Here is a 21,390-nt window from a genome sequence, read left to right as displayed (position 1 = left end):
GGTCTATGAAATTGACCGGTGTCGATATAATATAGTCCGACAAGTTCTAGCTTGTCTGGAGAAGGTATTTGTAATATGATTCAGGTCACATTTTCTGATCAGCATAGGCTATTTAGACTTATTTATAATTCCATTTTGTTCTGAAAAGGATTTTAAGGCAGTTTACAGGCAGACTATAAAATCATGAGTGTCACTGAAGATTTCAGTTAAGAGTGATTATGGGGGACTTCCCTGGTGGCGCAGTGGTTAAGAATCCGCCTGCCAATGCAGGGGACACGGGTTCGAACCCTGGTCCGGGAAGATCCCACATGCCGTGGAACAACTAAGCCCATGTGCCACAACTGCTGAGCCTGCACTCTAGAGCCCGCAGGCCACAACTACTGAGCCCACATGCCACAACTACTGAAGCCCGCGCGCCTAGAGCCCGTGCTCCACAACAAGAGAAGCCACCTCAGTGAGAAGCCCACGCACTGCAACGAAGAGTAGCCCCCGCTCACTGCAACTAGAGAAAGTCCACGCGCAGCAACGAAGACCCAACGCAGCCAAAAATAAATAAATAAATTTATTTTTTAAAAAAACAACTTAAATGTCCCTTCAAAATATTTTCCTAAACAAAAACAACTGCCTCCTTCAGAGGGATTCTTGCAGAGGACTTTTAAAAAAATTCTCAGTATTGAAAGATGACCTCAAATCCACTCTAATCTGTATTTTCAAAGCGATCACTTTCAAAGTTGAGTGCTCTAAGTATTAATCAGGAATAAATTACTTACGATATTATGCTCCCACCTCCCACCCCTGCTCTAGTGGTTGAGAAGGACTGTTTTTAATTTTCTAATTCTGCACATGTGTTAGATTACAAATCTTTCTTGAGGTTCAGGAGTACTGTTTACGAGCTGTCTCCTCACAACCGGAGCTCCTGACAAATGCTTGTTGGATGCAGCCAACTAAAGAGACTTCTCTCCCGAGCCTCCTTCCTGGGACTTGGGATGGCAGAGCTGCTCTGGGATTGGCCAAGTGTCTCTTCCTCTGTCCTCCATGGCACTGGTTTATGACCCTTGGCAGAAAATGTTGGCCAAGTTGTGATTTGATAGGAAACAAAACCCAGGAGGAGCCGTGATTCAGCCCCCACTGCCCCAAACTTAGAACGGAATGCTTTGTTTCCTAAACCCCCAAACTTATCTGGTCAACCTTCTTGCCTCTTTTTTTTTTTTTTTTTTCTTTGCAAAAGTGAGACCCAGAAGGGTTACAGCTGCTATTGAACCTCAAGGGACCACCTCAGTTAATTCCTCAGATTACTACCTCTGGTTTTAATGGTGCAGAAAAGATCCAAGCTCAGAAAATCAAGGAAGAAAATTGGCCTGGTGAGTCCACATTCACTGGACTTCAAAATCCACAGCCTTGCAAGGGGAGTGCGAAGTCAGACCTGGGCTGAACAGCTTGAGATGCCAGAGAGACAAAGGAGGAAAATGACTAAGCCAAAGCTCCTCATCATGGAACGTAATGATCAAAGACATCTCACTTTTCTGCTGATCAGAAAACATCATTGCCAGAGAGCAGGATCCTTAGAGATGATCTAGTCCCATTTCCTTACTTTGCAGATGTGAGACGTGGGTAGCAAGGGGACCTGTCCAAGGCCACGTGGTAATTCTGTGGCAATGATAGGACCATTAGCAATGATAGGTATTCTTTCCACTCAACCAGCTTACCTTTCCTAACGTATAGAAGAAAAATAAAAGATGTCACTAAGTTTTAAAGACAAGTTGCTTGGTTGTTTTTTTGTTTGTTTAATTGAAATATAGTTGATTTACAGTATTGTGTTAGTTGAGGAGAAGTATCTTATTTTGACGAATATATTGTAGTCTACATGAATGGCCCCCACTGGAGTTGTGACCAGTCCCTGTGGCTATTCATGGTGCCGTGATAAAGGGACGTGTTTTAAAACTGAGAGATAGAGTCTGTATAAGGAAAATTGCACCAAATTAGACAAAGCTTTCAACAGCGATGTTGGAAGAAAAGACAGGAGGAGAGGTAACTCTTGTGGGCCTGTTACAAAGAATGATGACATTTGTGGCTGAAGAAGAGGATGTAATTTGCCTGCTTTTCTGGTTGTGACTGCCACGCTCCTGTCAGTCTCATAATTAGAAAGCTGCTCCCCCTTTGCTTAGTCCTGGAGCTAGTCCTCCGGCCTCACGCTAAGCCTGTCTTGTGGGTCCTGAGGCCCCTTCTCAGGGCAGCCCTGGCCTCCGCCGACCACACCTGCATGCACAGTGATGGCTCCCCTTTTTTGACCTGGGCTGGCTTCACTCATCCTAGTGGGTGCAGCTTTGGCTGCGGCCCAGGGGAGATAACCCTGAGAAATGGAAATTCCAGAAAGTTGGGGAAATATTTTCATAAACAGTAGAATTAGTTTGAATTTGAGAAATGGGGAAGTGGGTGAGTGAGAGAGAGCTGAACTGCGGGTGGTAAAGGGAACAGAAGAGGAATCAGTCTGACTGGCCGCTTGAAAGAAGCTGCCTCAAGATGTGAAAATAATTTGCAGGGGAATGTTTACACAAAAACTAATCTAAAGAAAAAACAACTTACACACCAAAATCTAAATGTCACTTGTTCCCAGAGGGAATGAGCTCAGAAGTTAAAAGGAGGGGGAGCCTCTCCAACAATTAAATGTATTTTTTTAAAGGCTCCTTTGGGTTTAAATTGGTTCCAGGAAGCACACAGACTCTCATCCCCAGGGAGGTATCTCTGCAGATGTTAAGAGGAGCTGAGAAGCTCCGGGTTCCGAAGCCGGGTGGCTGGTGCAGAGGGCAGAGAGGTCAGCCAGAAATATTCTGTCAATGGTGGTTTCAGCCGATAAATTCAGCCAGATTTTGAGATCAAACATTTGGAGCTTAAGAAACTCCCTCCGGGACTGCTTTTGTTTATCATACTTTCCTGGCCACTGGAGTTCACAGAGAGTGATATCAGAGAGAGAACTTACAAAGTAGGTCCAAGTTTGCAAAGGCACAATCTTAGGAATGGAAAACAGCTATGGGGTCGGTTTGAAAGGGTCACACATAAACCAGAGCGGGCATTCTTACTAAGCGCTGCCTGAACAGTGAAGGAAGTTGAAAATACAGCTGCCCAAATGCAGACATCTAGCTGGGCACCAGAGGAGAGAGAGGAACCAGGCCTCCTAGTCTAGTTCTTTTATTATAAACTTCATCCTATGGTATAGAAGTCAGCCTCGTAAGTATAAAAGTGCTTCCAAAATGAAGTTGATTTATGTACTAAGTGCAGAAAGAGACAACTAATGTCCTCAGGCACTACACAGAATCAAGACCTGGAAGCAACTTGTCACCATCAAAGGCCATCAAATCAAAAGGGAATCAGGAAGACACTGTCCCCCATCCCGAGAGAAGGGGAGCTTGATCCCCAGGAGGCGTGAGCTAAGGGCCTGGGGAGGCCTCTCTTACCGGTGCTGTAATTTCAGGAGGCTCCAACTTCCCCTTTTGCAAAACCTCCGACTTCCTCCCCACTCTACAGGCCAGGGCCTAAAGTTTTACCTCTAGAGCTTCATTTGTTTGCTTCTGAACCCACCTTTGTCACTGTGCTTTAGGTAGACAAAGGCTGGAGGAATTAATTTTACTGCAGGTGACTTGAAGGGAGTACTGGTAATTCCACCCTCCCCTCTCTATAGGTCTCTCCTCAGCTTTACCTGGGAATGCACTCCCCTCCCCACCTCTCCCTTGTTTTGTTGTTTTTTTTCCCCTCCATTGTTTTGTATCAAAAAGTATCCAAAGTAATTACTGAGATCAGTGTGTGGTCTGCTACCCGCTGAGTCTTCAACAATTTCCATTCACTCAACAAATCTTCCCCAAATGCCTTCGATCCAGGTGGTGTGCTGGAAGTATTAGGGACTCAAAGGCCAGTCCTGGTCCCTCCATAGCCTGGGGGTTGGGGGCCAGACACAGAGTAAAGTACTAAGGACAACTTGTAATGAGGACCCCGTGCCCAGGGGAAGGGGGCTAAGCAGGAGGCTTGCTTTGCTTGGAGATCTAGCAGGGGACAGCCCTGCGGGTAGGATGCAGGGAAAGGGGACCAGAAAGTTCACTCTGGGAGTTTGGGGTTAGCAGATGTAAGCTTTTATGTAGAGAATGGATAAACAACGAGGTCCTACTGTGTAGCCCAGAGAACTACATTCAATATCCTATGATAAACCATAATGGAAAAGAATATTTAAAAAAAAAAGAATGTATAAATATGTATAACTGAACCATTTTGCTGTACAGCAGTAATTATTATTAATTTTTTAAATAAATGATTTAGTTTTTTTTTTTAATCTTTTTTGGCCACACCACGTGACATGTGGGATCCTAGTTCCCCGACCAGGGATTGAACCTGCATCTCCTGCATTGGAAGCGCAGAGTCCCAACCACTGGACCACCAGGGAGGTCCCTGTATAGCAGTAATTAACATGACATTGTAAACCAGGAAGAGAAAAACAAATATCGTATATTAACGCATATATGTGGAATCTAGAAAAATGGTACAGATGGACCTATTTGCAGGGCAGGAATAGAAACGCAGACGTGGAAAGGACTTGTGGACACAGTGGGGGAGGGGGAGGGTGGGATGAATTGGGAGATTAGGTTTGACATAAATACACTACCATGTGTAAAATAGATAGCTAGTGGGAACCTGCTGTATAGCACAGGGAGCTCAGCTCGGTGCTCTGTGACGACCTAGATGGGTGGGATGGGGGGGAGGAGGGAGGTCCAAGAGGGAGAGGATATATGTATACATATAGCTGATTCACTTCACTGTACAGCAGAAACTAACAGAACATTGTAAAGCAATTATACTCCAATAAAAAATAAATAAATAAAATAATAATAATAATAAAAGAAAGTTCACTCTGAACCCAGGGGAAGCTTGTGCAGAGGAATGGGGTGAGAGAGGTCATTTCTGGGGACCATGGTAGTCGGGGAGTGGCAGGATCCCAAGTTGAATGCAAAGGCAAGGGTCAAATCATGAAGGGTTTGCCAACCAGGCTAAAGCATCCCACAGTCTGGGCTTTAAGCTGGAAGGAACGGGAAGCCACTGAAGGTTTTTAAGCAGGAGACAGAGGTAACCGGATTTCTGATTGAGACAATCACCTGGGCTGGAGTGAGGAGGATAGACTGGGGAGAGGTGAGCCTGCAGGCAAATTAGATTGGGATTCCCAAGTGGGTTCTTGGCAACCTTTGTCCCGCTTTGGCAAGTTCTAAATTCTAGAGAAAGTGGCCCATGTGCAGAGATGGGCAATGATCCCCTCGGAGAAGAACTCTACTGAGGCCTCTCCACAGACAGCTGTGGCCCATTTCCTAGGACTCTTCTTCAATCCTCAAGTTCCAGGTAAGAGAACCTGAGACATTTCGGACACACCCGTACAGCAGTGGTTCCCAGAGTGTGGTTCCTAGACCCGCAGCAGCTGCCATGAAAACTCTAGAAAAGCATGTTCTTGAGCCCCACCCCCTACCTACTGATCAGAAACACAAGCCTGGGCTTCCCTGGTGGCGCAGTGGTTAAGAACCCGCCTGCCAATGCAGGGGACACGGGTTCGAACCCTGGTCTGGGAAGATCCCACATGCCGTGGAGCAACTCATCCCATGTGCCACAACGGCTGAGCCTGAGCCCTAGAGCCCGCGAGCCACAACTACTGAGCCCGCATGCCGCAACTACTGAAGCCCACGTGCCTAGAGCCCGTGCTCTGCAACAAGAGAAGCCACCGCAATGAGAAGCCGGCGCACGGCAACTAAGAGTAGCCCCCGCTCGCCGCAACTAGAGAAAGCCCGCGCGCAGCAAGGAAGAATCAAAGCAGCCAAAAAAAAAAAAAAAAAAGCAGCAGCCAACCCACAGCTGCAGCCAGTTTAAAAAAAAAAAGAAAAGAAACACAAGCCTCAGAGGTGGCTCTGATGCAAGGCTAACGTTTGAGGACCATCCCCCTGTGGTATCACACACGAGAAGGAGCTACACGAGAAAACTGAACACAGGCTCAGAAGATTCTTTTTTTTTTAAGAGAGAGAAAAGCGTCTACTAAGCAGGGTAGAAGTTCCCAGACATGGAACTATTATAATCATCATTTATTTAATACAAATCTAGCAAATGATTTTGAAAGCCTACTAAGTGCATGGTACTCGCTGGGCAGAGGGAGGGGAGAGATTTAAAAAGGCACAGGGTTCCTGCCTGCAGTACTATCCAGCCATCATCAGCATCAACATCATCATCTTCAAAAAACCCTTCTTAATGCTAATAATAGTCACTTATAATCCACGTATGAGACCTCACAAGGCTTACTGAGCACGAATGTGGCACCAAGCTCTGTGCCCTAAGGTTCCTGCCCCCATGTGATTTACTGTCAAACTGGGTCAGAACTTGAACACAAGAAGCAGTCATGGTCACCCAAGGTGTCGCATAATCATGAGCTAAACTGTGACAAGGCTACACAGGTCTTGTCAACTGGAGTCCTCCTCCAGCTGTAATCACATGGCCTTCATTCTCACTCTTTCTCCAAAGTCTTGGTTTTTTGTTTTCTTCTGTTTTGTTTTTTTGGTGTGGCATCTTAGTTCCCCGACCAGGGACCGAACCCGTGTCCCTGGCAGTGGAAGCATGGAGTCTTAACCACTGGACCGCCAAGGAAGTCTGTCCAGGGTTTTTTTTTTTTTTCCTTAATCCAGATGGTGGCAATTCCGTTCTCCAAGACATGCAAAGTCAGGCCCCTTTCCATCTTTCTTCTCTCTTATTCTATCAGCAATTTTCTCGTCTGCTTTTCAAAGACCCCAAAGAGATGGTCAGGTCAACCAGACCTCAGATGCTGCCAGAGTTTCCCAGGAACTTGAGTCACACTCTCTGAGGCCACTGAGCCCAGAGTCCCCAAGCAGGAGCATCTGGCCACACCTCTGGGGTTGTGAGGAAGGAAGTTGTAATCCTCAGTGGTCAACCAGCCCTGGGAACTTGGGCCTCCTTCGGTTTGCCCATGGAGGTGGGGAAAGCAGTCCTTTGGTGCCCTGACCCTGAGAACTCTGGCCTTTACCCCTGGAGCCCTGGGCCCACCCCTGTCAATCTGTCATCTATCTCCCAGAGGGGGTGTTGAGGATATGGCAACAGACACTAGGAAAGAGAGGAAAAGGCCGGTTCTATAAATAAACGGGCTGCTCCCGGATGAGGCACCGTCCTTCCACTCCCATCCCCTCACCCTTGTGACAGGCAGAGCAGAGAGCAGCCTTACGCCAGGGATTAGTGCAATCACAAGGTCACGGTGCCAAGGATTAGTGCAATCACAAGGTCACGGTAGATACCCAGGTCTGTAAATACTCCTGGAGAGCTTTAGTCATTGAATAGGAGCCAGGAAGGGAAAGACCGAGGGAGGAGGGAGAGCTAGATGCCGGCTAGAGCTAGCTTGAAAATCTACAGTAAAAACAAAAAGGAAAGAAGCCTGGCTTTCCTCCAGAATGTGAAAATCTATAGAGGGAGTGGAGAAGGGAGGGGAAATGCGCAATTCCCACAAAAGTACTCATTTCTTAGGGTGGTTAGCCTGAACCTCAGAACACAGATCTGTCCCCCAAATGTTGTAAAAAGAAACGCAAGAGCTAATACTGCCAGAAGTTTCAGGATCTCTGGGAATACAGTCAGCATCAGAATTGCTGAAAGTTCAAAGAAGATGAATTTTTGGCACCTTTGCTGGGGGGAGTCTCAGAGAAGCAGGAAGAGAGAACAGGGCTCCTGGGCTGATAGGGCTGGGGGAGAGGTTATACACAGTCTCCTTGGATAAGCAAGGACCACAGAGCGAGGAGATCACTTGTTGAAGGGGCCGCTCTGTGGGTTCTGGGGACCCTCGGGATCCTTAGGTCCTCACCCTCTTTAGGGTCGCACTCTGGGTGGTGCAGGCAGATAGAAGTGGTGGAGAAATGCAATCGGGAGATGAAAAGCTCCACGTGGGAGCAACTTGCCTAAGTGTATGGTACCTAAATAAAGAAAGCCATGGTGTGCTGGTGACAGAGCCACAGAACTGATATTCTGCATTTTCACCAGATGAGGGGAGGGCAGACGAGGGCGGGTCAGCTGCACTCTCACCAGCAGAGACAAATTCCAGAGCAGCTTGGATGAATCATCTTGGCACACATACACTCCAAAATGTTAAATATGGAAGGTGGGGAGATGCCCGTTAGCAAAAGCTAGATTTGGGGTACATGATTTTTGGACCTGGTGTGTCTAATTCTGTTTTCAATGATTGAGTTGTTTGGTTGCTTTTAAGTGAAACTTGGAGTGACTTATCTAAAGACAGACCACCACGAAGCTTCTGTCGTCAGAAGGCAAAGACCTAAGTGACTTAGGGTGACGTGGTTAATGCAAGTAGCTAATCAGAAAACAAATGGGCTAATTGGGACATGGTCACACATTATTAACATCAAATGCTATTCATATCTTTGTTTTCCTTTTAAAACCAAGGTTCCTAGCTCCAGAGTGAGTTTGTGTTTACAGCCGATGTTCAGAGGAAAGAGCTGGAACACAGCCTGCCCTTCCCACACCTCCCTTGGAATCTGTGCTGGAGACAGGGCATTGCCTCGGGCGCACAGCAGATCTGACGCATCGGGCCAGTTCTTATCCACAGAGAAGAGCCTTGAAATTAAATTCCTCCTTTGCCTTTGAGGACATGGGTTCTACCTCTGCAGAAAATAAGGATTAAGGAAGATTGTGATCAAGCACCTGGGAATATAAGAAACTCTCTTAAGAGGTTCAGAGGTTAAAAGCTAGCCAACAAGAGCCATAAAGGCCTTTTGTGTGCTCTTGGAGCTGTGCGAATGTGGACTCTATTAGGTGATATTTAATCAACATGAAATGTCTTGCTGTCATCTAAAAAGTGAAAACTCAAGGTATCAGTCAAGCGACAGATATTTAGTACGAGTTTGTTGTGTGCAATGAACTGCACAGGCCCCTGCTCCGAAGACATCATGTCGCGTATCAAATTAGATTGGTGACTCAAGAAACGTATGGAAAGCTACAGGAAAAAAAAAAATCAACTGAAATTTTGTACCATTAAATGAGGAGATACACGGACTTGAACTTCACCGAGGAGGTGTACATCGTTTGTTGCTTGAGACCAAGTGAAGGCATCACAGTTAGGGTTAATGGAAGGATGAGCCATCATAATCTGTAATTTGATTTAAAGTTTCAAGTCTTTCTTCAGAAGTCGTTAATGATCACATCTCATCTGAGCTCCAGCCAGCCGCCCTCCCCTCAGCATGGCTCCGTGTGAAGTCTCTGCAGGCAATGATGCCTTCTTGGCAAAGCTCCTGGGTGAACTGCTGCAGCTGCAGCTGTTTGGAGAGCAAGAGAATTTATGACCTTCACAAGGAGCACATTTGCCTTTGGAGTCCCATTATGACTTTTTTCAGTGAGAACTCGTAAAAAAGTCATCAGCGACAGCAGAGCGCTCCTGACCCCGGTCAGCAGAGTGCACGGACAACACACATCCCATGTATACTTCCCAGGACTCAGCAAACCTGGCCGCCTCTGAGCTGAGCTCCTCCAGGTCAGTTTTGCCTCCCCTTCTGCTGAGATGCAGCTGCTGAAAAAGGCAGGGTACATTCCGAGTGCATTTCTCAGTACCCGCAAGCACTCTGAATAAACAGCAGAGACGCCGCTCTGAGCACCGGGCAGAGTCATTTTCTGATTCTCCTTTGGTTCATCCTCATTCGGGTCCCACCCATGACAAGCAGATCCAAGCTGGTAGAAGCCACACATTGACCATCAACATCAAGGTCAAGAGACCCTGAAAAAAAATCTACAGCAGTTACTGCCTAGAACATGCCGTCCAGCACTTGATTATATAGTCCTGGGTTATTTTGTAATTATGTCTCACCTATCAATGTGTCAAGTGATAAATACCAATTAGTGTCTTCTGTAGATATCATGATCTCCCATCCCCAAAGAGAGGGAACAAGTTACTTCTTTATTCTCCCCAGCCTACACTCCGCAGTGCTGAACACCTAGCAGGAAATGATAAACTGATAAGTTCAGTCTCCAACCATCCTGCACCAACCAGCTAACCGATGTCCTAGCATCATTAGTCATGGGGTGAGCGCTGCAGAGACAGTGGATGACACGGACATGGCAGAATGCGGAGAGGTGCCTGACAAGCAAAGAGGTTTCAAAACCCATGCCCCATAGATGTTTTTACCTGGTCAAACTCTTTCCCAGTCTCAGCCTTACCAATGAGAATCAATGCACTGATGTAGCTAGTGCTGGGGACCCTGTTAGCTCAGAGACCGGTACATCCGCTACAAGTCTCATCTGACGTGGTCATTACAGCTTTTCCTGAGCTTCAATAGTTCTGGCAGAATTATCCTATGTAATCTTAATATGCAAAACAGAGAAAACTACTTCTCTTCATACAATAAGGTATTCCAAGATCTATGCTAAGTGGTAGGGAATACATAGGAGTAAGAGAGGGTTACGTGTGAACAGGGAAAGATGCATGTAAACTGAGAAGGGCCATGAAGTGTTAACGGGGTTATGCTAGAAGGTCATCCAGGGCACATCGAGGATGGACACAAAGGAAGGAATGGTCCATTCTACTGGGGGGCAGTGACAGGAAAGATTACCCAGGTGAGGGGACATTTGATCTTCGTCTTGAAAGGTGAGTAGGTTTCTGTTGATGATGGGGTGGGGATCACGGTGCTCAGAAGAGACGAATCATGAGTAAGGACTCGGCAGTGAAATAGCAGCTACAGGGACTTCCCTGGAGGTCCAGTGGTTAGGACTCTGTGCTTCCACTGCGGGGGGCACGGGTTCGATCCCTGGTCGGAAAACTAAGATCCCACATGCTGCTTGGTGTGGCTGAAATTAAAAAAAAAAAAAAAAAAGCAGATCCATCAGGGGATTTGGAAGTCGCTTCTCACAGCCCAAGCAAAGGGGTTAAGGAGGCACAGGGAGAAATAAGGGCGGGAGAAATGTGGGGCAAGGTTATGAAGGGACTTGTAAAGCCAGGCTAGGGGGTTTGGGTGTCATTCTGCAGGCAAACAGGAGCCACTGAAAGTTTTTAAAACCACAGAGACGCATAATCAGATCTCTGTTACAGAGGGATCAGCCTTGATGCTGTATTGAAGAAGGATTGGAGGGGCAGACCGAGGAAGACATCTCATTCTCCTGCTTGAAATATTCCAAGGGATTAAAATAAATCCCGGTTGCTCAGAAGGGCCCCGCCTACTCCTCCACCGCCTTCTCAGGGATCTACAGCCACCGGGCCCTTTGTCAGCGCTTCTCACACGTGGCCAGTCTTTCTGCCTGAGGACCCTTGCACTTACTCACTGTTTCTTTTGCCTGGAGTGTTGACCTTGGGCTCTGCCCAGGACTCCTTCTCAACCAGGAGGCCTCCGTTGGAATCTCAGACCATTTTAATGTACTGTATACATGTGATTCTTTAGCTTTTTAAATTACTATCTTCTGTCCCCTCAAAGAGCCTTCACGAGGGAAGGGGTCGTTCTTGTCTTATTCACCAACCTTAGACCCTGAATGAATGAATGGAATTAAAGAGTGTGAAGCAGCGAGAATTCATCCTTGGTGACTAAATGGACATGGGCGGGGAGAGAGAGGGGGGAGGAAGACCGAGATTTAGGTTTCCAGATTGGGTGACCCAGCCGATGGTTATCCTTGACAGAGACGGCGAATGCAGGGGCGAAAGATTTTTTTTTTTTTTGGCCACACCCGCGGGGCTTCTGGGATCTTAGTTCCCGGAGCAGGGATCCAAGCTGGCCGCCCGGACAGTGGAAGGTGGAGTGCTAACCATTGGACCGCCAGGGAAGTCCCGGGAGAGACTTCCGAGGCAAACTGCGTGAGCTCAGTGTTTGTTAGGTGAATTCACTCTGGGACATTTCGGGGTAGGAGACCAGGAAGCAATTGGATATGGGAATCTAGAGCGAAGGACAAAGGTCCAAACTGAAGACACAGATTTAGGAGCTGTCAGCACGTTCGGCAGCTGGAGTCCAAGGAAAGACATCAGTTAAACCGGAGAAGGAGAGGGCGTGGCTGTGAGGGCGAGAAACAGGAGGCGGGCACTGGGCCTGAGAACATGCCTCCCACGTGGGGAAGAAAGCAGGTCCGTGCATCCCAGGCTTCCCCAGGACTCCTGGGATGGTGGTCCCACTGCTGGCTGGGCAGATGCCACGATGCTGGGACTCAGGAAGGGTTTCTAGAGCCTTCCAGGGCTTGGCCTCAGAGAAAAGAACAAAAGGGTTCAGTCCCCCAGAGACCCACCAAGGAATGAATGGCGTTTAACCAGCTGCTTTGGACCCGTGCGCAGGAATTTGATCAATACAGTGTGTGCACGAATCCTCAATCTAAACAACATAAATAGTTTCCTTTCTGAAAAAGAGACATTCTGGGAGAGTGTATAAGCCCACTTTTACAATTCTCCATTGTACCTGTTTATTTGAATAAGTTACACTTCAAATAACAATAGTCTAAACTCATTAACAAAGAAAGGAGAATGTAAGTTATAATCTTCTAAAACTAACACTACAAGTGTTTTTTTCTTCCTTCTAGTTTTTTTTTTCCTCCATGGGCTTTGCAAAGCATAGTTAAAATCATATATATTATCATATATATATATGTATATGTATATATATGTGTATACATGTATTCACTTCCTTTGGATGTAGTCAGTCGTCCCTTGGTGTCTGCAGGGGGGGATTGGTTCCAGGACCCTCCTTGGATACCAAAATCCGTGGATGATCAAGCCACTTACACAAAATGATGTAGTATTTGCATCTAAGCTACACACATCATCCCATCTACTTCAAATCATCTCTAGTTATAATACCTAATACAATATAATTGCTATGTAAATAGTTGCCAGCGCTCAGCAAATTCAAGTTCTGCTTTTCGGAAATTTCTGCGTTTTTCTCCTGAATATTTTTGATCTGCAGTTGTTTGAATCCGCAGATGTGGAACCCACGGACACAGAGGGCTGACTACATCCCTATCTATCTGTCTATCTGTCATCTATCTATCTATCTATCTAAATCATTGTATCTTGCTTTTTCTTCCAAACATTATCTTGTATTTTTTTCCATGCAGCCTCAACATTTTGATGACTGCATAATATTCTTTCCTTATTATTGAACTTTTAGACTATTTCTAATTTTTCTCTATTTAAAATATATAATGATTTTTTTAAATTGTTGGGGCTTCCCTGGCAGTCCAGTGGTTAGGACTCCACGCTTCCACCGTAGGAGGCCCAGGTTTGATCCCTGGTCGGGGAACTAAGATCCCACCTGCCTCTCGGCATGGCCAAAAGTTAAAAATAAATAAATAAATAAAAATAAAAATTGTTGTATGTTAGTTTGCTCAGGCTGCCATAGCAAAGTACCACAGACTGGCTTAAACAACAGAAATTTATTTTCTCACAGTTCTGGAGGCTAGAACTCTGAGGTTAAGATGTGGGTAGGGTTGGTCTCTTCTGAGGCCTCTCTCCTCGCCTTGCAAATGGTCCCCTTCTCGCTGGGTCCTCATGTGGTTTTCCCTGGGTATGTCCTAATCTCCTCTTCTTACAGGACACTAGTCATATTGGATTAAGGCCCACGCTAAGGGCTTCATTTTAACTTAGATCTTTAAAGACCGCATGTCCAAATACAGCCACCTTCTGAGGGCATTAGGACTTCAACATGGCAGTTTTGGGGGGGACACAATTCAGCTTACAGCACATTGTGTATAATTTTTTTTCTCACCTGCATTTCAGATTATTTCCTTTGGATAGATTCCTAGAGTGCAAATCACTGGGCTAAAAAGTAAAAAATACTTTAAGGCTCTTGAAAATTGCTTTCCCCAAAGAATGTAACAATCGGTACTGTAGCAATCCACTTTAAAAAATATTTTTAAAACAAGAGAATGAATCAACGTAGGATTTTGTTCTGCTGCATCTAACAGAAACTCACCTCCAATAACTTAACTCAACAGGGGTTCGTTCTGGGACTTACATTGCAGCCCAGAAGCAGTCTAGAATTTGTGCAGGGGTTCTTACAGATGCACAAAGTATCTCTGGAAAGACACACGAGAAGCTGTCAAAGATGACTGTGGAGAGGGGCAATGGGCGGGGCACAGGTGGGAGAGGTGACTGGCCACCGTGAGACCCAAGGATACCTTTGAATATGGTTACAAAAAGATAAAACGGACAAAAGACCCAAACTCTTCAGTCAACGCATTGCCCCAGCTGCATCCTGCTCATCGTGTCAGATGTGAGCGCTACCCCATGCAACGTGGCCCCGCGCACGTCTCTGACCTCATCGCCTAGACATTCCCCTTGTATGGGGGATACACTCGCTCCAGCCACAAGGGCCTTCTTGCTGTTCCTTGAACAAGCAGAACTCGGTGCCACACGGGGCCTTTGACCTATGTTGCCTTGGCCTGGATCCCTCCTCCCCATCCTTGCACGTCTCACTCCTTCACTCCTGCAGGTCTCTGCTCCGCTGTCACCTCCTGGGGGAATCCTTCCCTCACCACCTTGGATCCCCACTGCTCTCCACTCCTCCCATTCCACTTCCTCTGCCTGTCACTTACTCATAGGTTTCCTTGCTCATATGAGCGCCAGGAGCCAGGGACTGTTTTTCCGAGCACCTAGAATAGGGCCCACCCCAAAGACAGCACTCCATACATGTTTTCTTTTTTAAAAAATTTACTTATTTATTTATTTATTTTATTTATTTATTTTTGGCTGCGTTGGGTCTTCATTGCAGTGCGCGGGTTTCTCACCGCGGTGGCTTCTCTTGTTGCGGAGCGTGGGCTCTAGGCGCGCGGGCTTCAGTAGTTGTGGCTCGTGGGCTCAGTAGTTGTGGCTTGTGGGCTCTAGAGCACAGGCTCAGTAGTTGTGGTGCACGGACTTAATTGCTCCCCGGCATGTGGGATCTTGCTGGACCAGGACTCAAACCCGTGTCCCCTGCATTGGCAGGCGGATTCTTTTTTTTTTTTTTTTTGATTTAATAAAGTTTTCTTTTTCAAAATATACAGTTGGTGGGACCTGTTCGTGCATCTTCACTAGCAGCTGCAGCATCTCCACCCTTGGTATTTCTGGTATGCATTACTTGAGCTCTGTGCTTTGAAACCAGTTTAATAAGTCCTTTACTAAGGAGCTCCTGCAGGGCTGCCCTGGCCAGCGAACCACGAATCTTCAGTCTCTCAGAGACGACAGCTGGAGTTATAAGCTTATAGTTGGGAACTTCTTTACAGAGTTCCTCATATGTTGCTTTGTCAAACAAGACTAGGTTATTGAGCTTGCCCCGAACTTTGCCTTTAGACCACTTCTTCTTTTTGGCCTTGCCCCCAGATTTGTTCACTGGGTCTTTGTCTTTTTTGGCTGACTTTCCAGCATCTTTCTTCTTCTTCTTGTCCTTGGGCGGCATAGCGAAGCCGGGAGAGCAACTGCTACCACTGCGCCTCGCTAAGATGTCGGACAAAAAGGGCAGGCAGATTCTTAACCCTTGAGCCACCAGGGGAAACCCAGCCCCTGCAACTCTTTATATTCTGTTTTTTCCTAACCTGGGGGCTTCATTTTCTCAGAGCAACTTTCTTCACCAGCCATAGGTAATCTCACACCCAGCTTCGACACACCCAAGAGGACCTGGATGCTTAAATTCAGCTCTAGGCTCTCTCGGCCTTAGTGCCATCTTCTGAGAAACCCCAAGCCACGAGAGCCAAGTGGAGGAAGAAGAAAATGTGCAGGCTGACACACAAAAGAAGAAAGATGAGGCAGAGGTCCAAGTAAACTTGTACACCCATGGAAGCCGCAGGAGCAGAGACAAGGGCAACCAGGGGCCAGGGACGCTGGTACAAATTGTTGGACTGCATGCCCACTGTCTAGAACTTGTCTCAGTGGATCTAAAGCATCTGTGGCCATTCTGATCGCCTCAGCCACCTTTGAGAGACCCACCTTGCTTGTATCAAAGTGGTCTCTTTAGGTCCTTTGCCCTGGACGTGGACAGACGTGGGTCACAGGCCCACCCCTGAACCAATCAACTAAGCCATGTAGGTGGGACAGGGTGATGGGCTCAAATTAAAGCAGGGATCCATTGGTGACCAAGTGACGGTACCAGGGAGAAGATGGAGACTCCCCTCTGGAACCAGAGCTGGGCGGGAGAAAGGGCGTTCTCAAGAGATCCGAGGTGTAGGGAGGGGCACTCTCCAAAGCTGAGATACATGAGCAAGTGCACTTGGCCGCTGAGCACGGGAGCCAGTCCCCCGTGACTGGTAATTATAATATAATCTGCTTTCCAGCTCTCCCCTCAAGCCCTCCCAACCCTCGCACCAAATGCTCATTGGCTTTTTGCCCCACCTAGTTACCAGCGATCCTCTTCCAAATCAGTGACTTTAATGGGAATTGTATCGTTACTGTTTTCTAGAATTACTGAGCTTTGTCATGGGCACAGGCTGCAGACCAGCGGCTCCTCTTACCAAAGTCACCTGAAGTGATGTGGGCGGAGGTGCCCTTTTCCTCATGAATTATTCCACCTGCAGTTGACTCGCGCTTTATTTTACTTCCCTTTTCGCATCTGTCACCCAGCTCGGCCCTCTGCCACCTGCTGTGACTGTTATTCCTCCTTCCTTCCATATTGAGCAACGCCGTTCTCTCCTCCCAAGGGCGACACAGGGCCCCGGCAACCCCGGCAGTGTGTCCACTTACTCGTAAACAGTCGTGACTTCTGCAATCTTAGCACGAGAAGGGCCCATAGCAATCAGCTGGTCCAACCCTGTATCTTACCAGGGAGAAAATGAAGCTAAACTATTATATCTGAGTTTCTCAAGGTCACCCAGGACAGCAGGGGCACAGGATAGCTGAGGTCTTGGTGCTTTCTGGTTCCTAACACAGCGATGTCGCCAGGAACAGGACAAAACGACCAGCAAAAAATAGAAACGGGGGTGGTGCAGAGAACCACACAAGCAGTTCCTCGGGTCCTGTGACCAAAATTCCCCACGGTCATCCTGCTCTTTTTATTCTCTCTTAAAATAAATCCGTTCCCCTTATGAACACATGCACTGCAGGACCCCTCACCAAGACAGGACGAGACTCCTGTCTTGCTCAGCAGATGCTTATCAAGCCACTATCATGCTCTGTGGGGAATGGAAAAACAAAACAAAACAAACAAAACACTCCAAACCAAAAACACCCCAGCCAAGCAAACAAACAAAAAACACATTAATTATGGTCCCTGACCATGGGAAAGTTTTCAACCGGTTTGGGGGGAAAGACCAAAAATATTTGATCAAGTTTAGGATACAAGGACTGTCAGAGAGCAGGGTGGGATGTTATTGAACACGTGGTAGAGACCAGCTTCCCAGTATTGCCCTTACTCTGCATCTTGTCATCGTCCTATGTAAAAGAAAATGTAGGGCTTCCCTGGTGGTGCAGTGGTTAAGAATCTGCTTGCCAATGCAGGCGACACGGGTTCGAGCCCTGGTCTGGGAAGATCCCACATGCCGCGGAGCAACTAAGCCCGTGAGCCACAACTACTGAGCCTGCACGTCTGGAGCCTGTGCTCCGCAACAAGAGAGGCCGCGACAGTGAGAGGCCCGCGCACCGCGATGAAGAGTGGCCCCCGCTCTCCACAACGGGAGGAAGCCCTCGCACAGAAACGAAGACCCAACACAGCCAAAAATAAATAAATTAATTAATTAATTTAAAAAAAAAAAAGAAAAGAAAATGTAATACAAACTTCCCCCAACCTCCATAAAGATGCCCCCAAGTCTCCTCCAGTTGACTTTAGAGGTTGAATAAACGTAATTATTGTGGAAAAGGGATAAACATCAAGTGCCAGGAGCTCAGAGGACGAGAAGAGTATTTGGGGAAACGCCTCCCGAGGGCTCTGATGACTGCCCCTCTTCTGGCTTATTCACCAGCTCCTCATCTGATGTATGAGAAACTGAAATCCTGTAGCAGAGGAGGGGAGAATAGGACCAGAACTCAGATTGCCTGGTTTGTCAACTTTCAAACGATCATATGGAAGCAGCAGATGCACACAGGTTTTAAAAAATCAAATAGTGCTACAAGGCTTATCACAAAAAAATAACTCCTTTCTTCAACTGCCACCCTTACCTGAGAGGCGGTCACTTTCACCTCGGCTGTGTCTGATGCGCTTTACCTTCTTAGTTTCATATATCGTGCTTATGCTGCTAGTTCTTGATTTTTCCTTCTATGGACATCTTACTATGAAATATGAGATTTTAGCTCCCTTACTACTCTTCCTTCCAGTTACATAATGATTTTAAAAAATTTTTTATTTATTTATTTATGGCTGCGTCGGGTCTTCATTGTTGTGCGCGGGCTTTCTCTAGTTGCGGCGAGCGGGGGCTACTCTTCGTTGTGGTGTGCAGGCTTCTCATTGCGGTGGCTCCTCTTGTTGCAGAGCACGGGCTCTAGGTGCGCGGGCTTCAGTAGCTGTGGCACACGGGCTCAGCAGTTGTGGCTCACGGGCTCTAGAGCGCAGGCTCAGTAGTTGTGGCACATGGGCTTAATTGCTCCCTGTCATGTGGGATCTTCCCAGACCAGTGCTCAAACCCGTGTCCCCTGCATTGGCAGGCGGATTCTTAACCACTGCACCACCAGGGAAGTCCCACATAACACTTTTTATCAAATCAATGTTCCATGTTCACGTTAGTATTAAATATTTATGTAAGCTTTGTTCAGAGAGGAGCCATGTAGCACACGGTGATTACCTTTTCTTTCCTATATAACTTTCTGTTTTTCCTGGAATTAATAATTGCCTCTTTGTTGTTATTGTTGTTTAATTGGTTTTTTATGTGTCTTTAATTCATCTTCTAACTTTATGAATTATAAAATTATAATTTAAGAGTTATAAAATTCTTAATTTTATAAATTAGAATATAACTCTATAACTAATAAGAGCTATACAATTCTTCCTAATACATCCAAACACATCAGGTGATCTCCCAATTTCTTATTTTTTCTTTTGAATGTCTCTGAGATTCAACAATCCTGAATTTCTCTGACCTCCAGCTCAGATATGGACTGCTTTTTCGTAGGTCTGATGCACAGCTGTGATTCTGAAACTTCCCTTCATCTTCATCCTGGGAATTCCCTCCACTTGTCTGCTGTGTTAGGCCTATTTTCCAGGGATCTTAGTTTGTCTCTTCTTTTGTTTGGGAGGAATGCATCTTCCAGTAGCCTTTTTGGAATGGGGGAAAGGAAAGTGAATTTTTTGAGACAATGGATGCCTGAAAAATAACTTTATTCTGTCCACATGTTTGGTTTACACTTTTGTTGGGTATAGAAGTCTAGGTTATAAACCATTTTTCCCTTTTGAGGCCTTTTGAAGGCCTTGATCCTTTTGTCCTGCTGTTCAGAAGTCTGATGCCATTCTGACTCCTTGACTTCTCTGAGTGTGACCTGTTTCCGGAAGCTTTTGGGATCTTCTCTTTATCCCTGAAGTTCTGAAGTCTCACAGTGATGTATCTTGGTGACGGTTTGTTTTCATTCACTGTGTTGGACACTCATTGGCCCTTTTAATTGGGAAACTGATGTACATCAGTTCCAGGATTCTATCTTGATTTAGTTTCTGTTTTCTCTTTTTGTAACTGTTACTTAGCAGGTATTGAGACTCCTGAATTTATATCAATTTTTTTCATCTTTCTTACTTTCCACCTTTTTGTCTTTCTGTCTTACTTTCTGGTAGAGTCCCTCAACTTTATCTTTCAACCCTCCTATTGAATTTTTTTCTATCATATTTCTAACCTCTATGACGTCTTTCTTGTTTTCTGTATGCTCTCTCTCTCTTTAAAGGGCATCCTGATATTTTTTAAAAGGTATTATCATTTAAAAAATAAACACAGTATCTTTTTTACCTCAATATTATAGTATTTTTTCTCTCCCTGAATTGCCTCTGTTTCTTCAAAGTTCCCCCTACTGCCCCCATTTGTTTTAGTCTACCTTTTATGTTGGAGGATTCCCTCAAATATTCGATGTTTCTTTTTTTTTTGGCTGCTCCATGCAGCTTGTGGGATTTTAGTTCCCCAACCAGGGATCGAACCCACGGCTTCAGCCGTGAGAGCTCAGAGTCCTAACCACTGGACTGCCAGGGAAGTCCCTATTCAATGGTTCTTGGTGGTGGTTCACAGTTATGAGCAAGGCACTAAAATCTATTTGAAAGTGTTGAGCATAAGTGAGCGGCCTGAAGACAGGTGGGTGCACCAAAGCCATTGTACCAGGAGACAAATACCTGATTCTGTAGCCTTTGTCCCTTGAGCTGGAGTGTTTTCCAATTAGATTACACCCCCACGTTCCTGCCTGGGGTTGGGGGTGAGAATTGGGGAGGTATAAGCCTTCTTCAGCATTTTTCCAGCCAAACAGGGCAAGGGAGATGGGGGGTGAGTGGTGGCATTCTGTTCATTATACGGGCTGTCACTCCACTGTCTTATTTCTGTCCTCAGTGGAGCCTGGACCCTAAGCCGTGAGCCTTCCTTGTTCAACCTCAGTCTTCTTCCTCCTCACGCAAGCTTTCAACCCATCTTCCTGTTTCCAGCCCCACCCAAACCATACCTCCCTCCCCACTCCTTTCAGAGGCTCCTGGTCCTTGAATCCCCGAACCCGTCTGGGGCTTGGAGATGACGAACAGCTGGTTTCTTGCTGCTTCCAATCTGCACAGGTCTAGGTTTTCCTGATATGGCAGGTTAGTTTCCACTGATCATAGCTTTTGTGTTTCTTAAAGGTTTAACATTTATTGTTGGTTGTGGCTGTTTTCACATTCTTTGTCCTTGAGGATGTATGCTCCTTTCTTCCATTACTGCCATTTCAGTGGAGGTTTACAAAGCAGCAGCGATAAAATTATGTGTTCAGTAGACCATGCTTGACTCAGATTTCCGCATGCCTCTTTGAAAATTCACTGTTCCAACTTTCTTTCTTTCCTCTGTTTCTCTCCTTCCCTTCCTCCCTCCCTCCCTCCGCCCTTCTCTCCTTCTTTCCTTCTTTTTCTTCCTTCCTCAATCCCTCCTCTCTCTTTCTCTCTTCTAGAACGCTGTTCCTCCCTCCTTGACTGCGTTGGGGAGGCTGATGTCCTCTGCTCTTTAAAATACTTCGAATATAAGTAGTACTTTGGACTCTGGTTTTAATTTAAACACATCACGGTTCCACAATGGACTTAGAAATACCAACAATCCACAGTCTGCCCTTCCTAATCTCTTGCCTTCCTTGTGCTTGCTGGGAAAACTCTTTGGTATTTCTAGGAAGTAGAGTACTGGCATTTCATCCATTGCAGGTCCAACAAATTTTGTTCAGAGTTTGAGTTCCAGAACCTTGGTCCAGGGAGCATAGTGAGAGAGGGCAAAGAATATACTCTTGACCAGGAAGGAAAATGGGGCCAGGTGAGGGTG

At 46.3% G+C, this 21,390-nt stretch overlaps 1 pseudogene; it reads right to left on the bottom strand.

Annotated features, from left to right (window-relative positions):
• Positions 1-15,008: 15,008 nt before the first annotated feature.
• LOC137755880 (small ribosomal subunit protein eS25 pseudogene) lies at positions 15,009-15,413 on the bottom strand (annotated as a pseudogene).
• Between the last annotated feature and the right edge of the window lie 5,977 nt (positions 15,414-21,390).

This window comes from Eschrichtius robustus, chromosome 21, assembly GCF_028021215.1.
Source record: "Eschrichtius robustus isolate mEscRob2 chromosome 21, mEscRob2.pri, whole genome shotgun sequence".
In the NCBI taxonomy this organism is placed as follows: domain Eukaryota; kingdom Metazoa; phylum Chordata; class Mammalia; order Artiodactyla; family Eschrichtiidae; genus Eschrichtius; species Eschrichtius robustus.
This window is presented reverse-complemented; position numbering and strand designations above follow the sequence as displayed.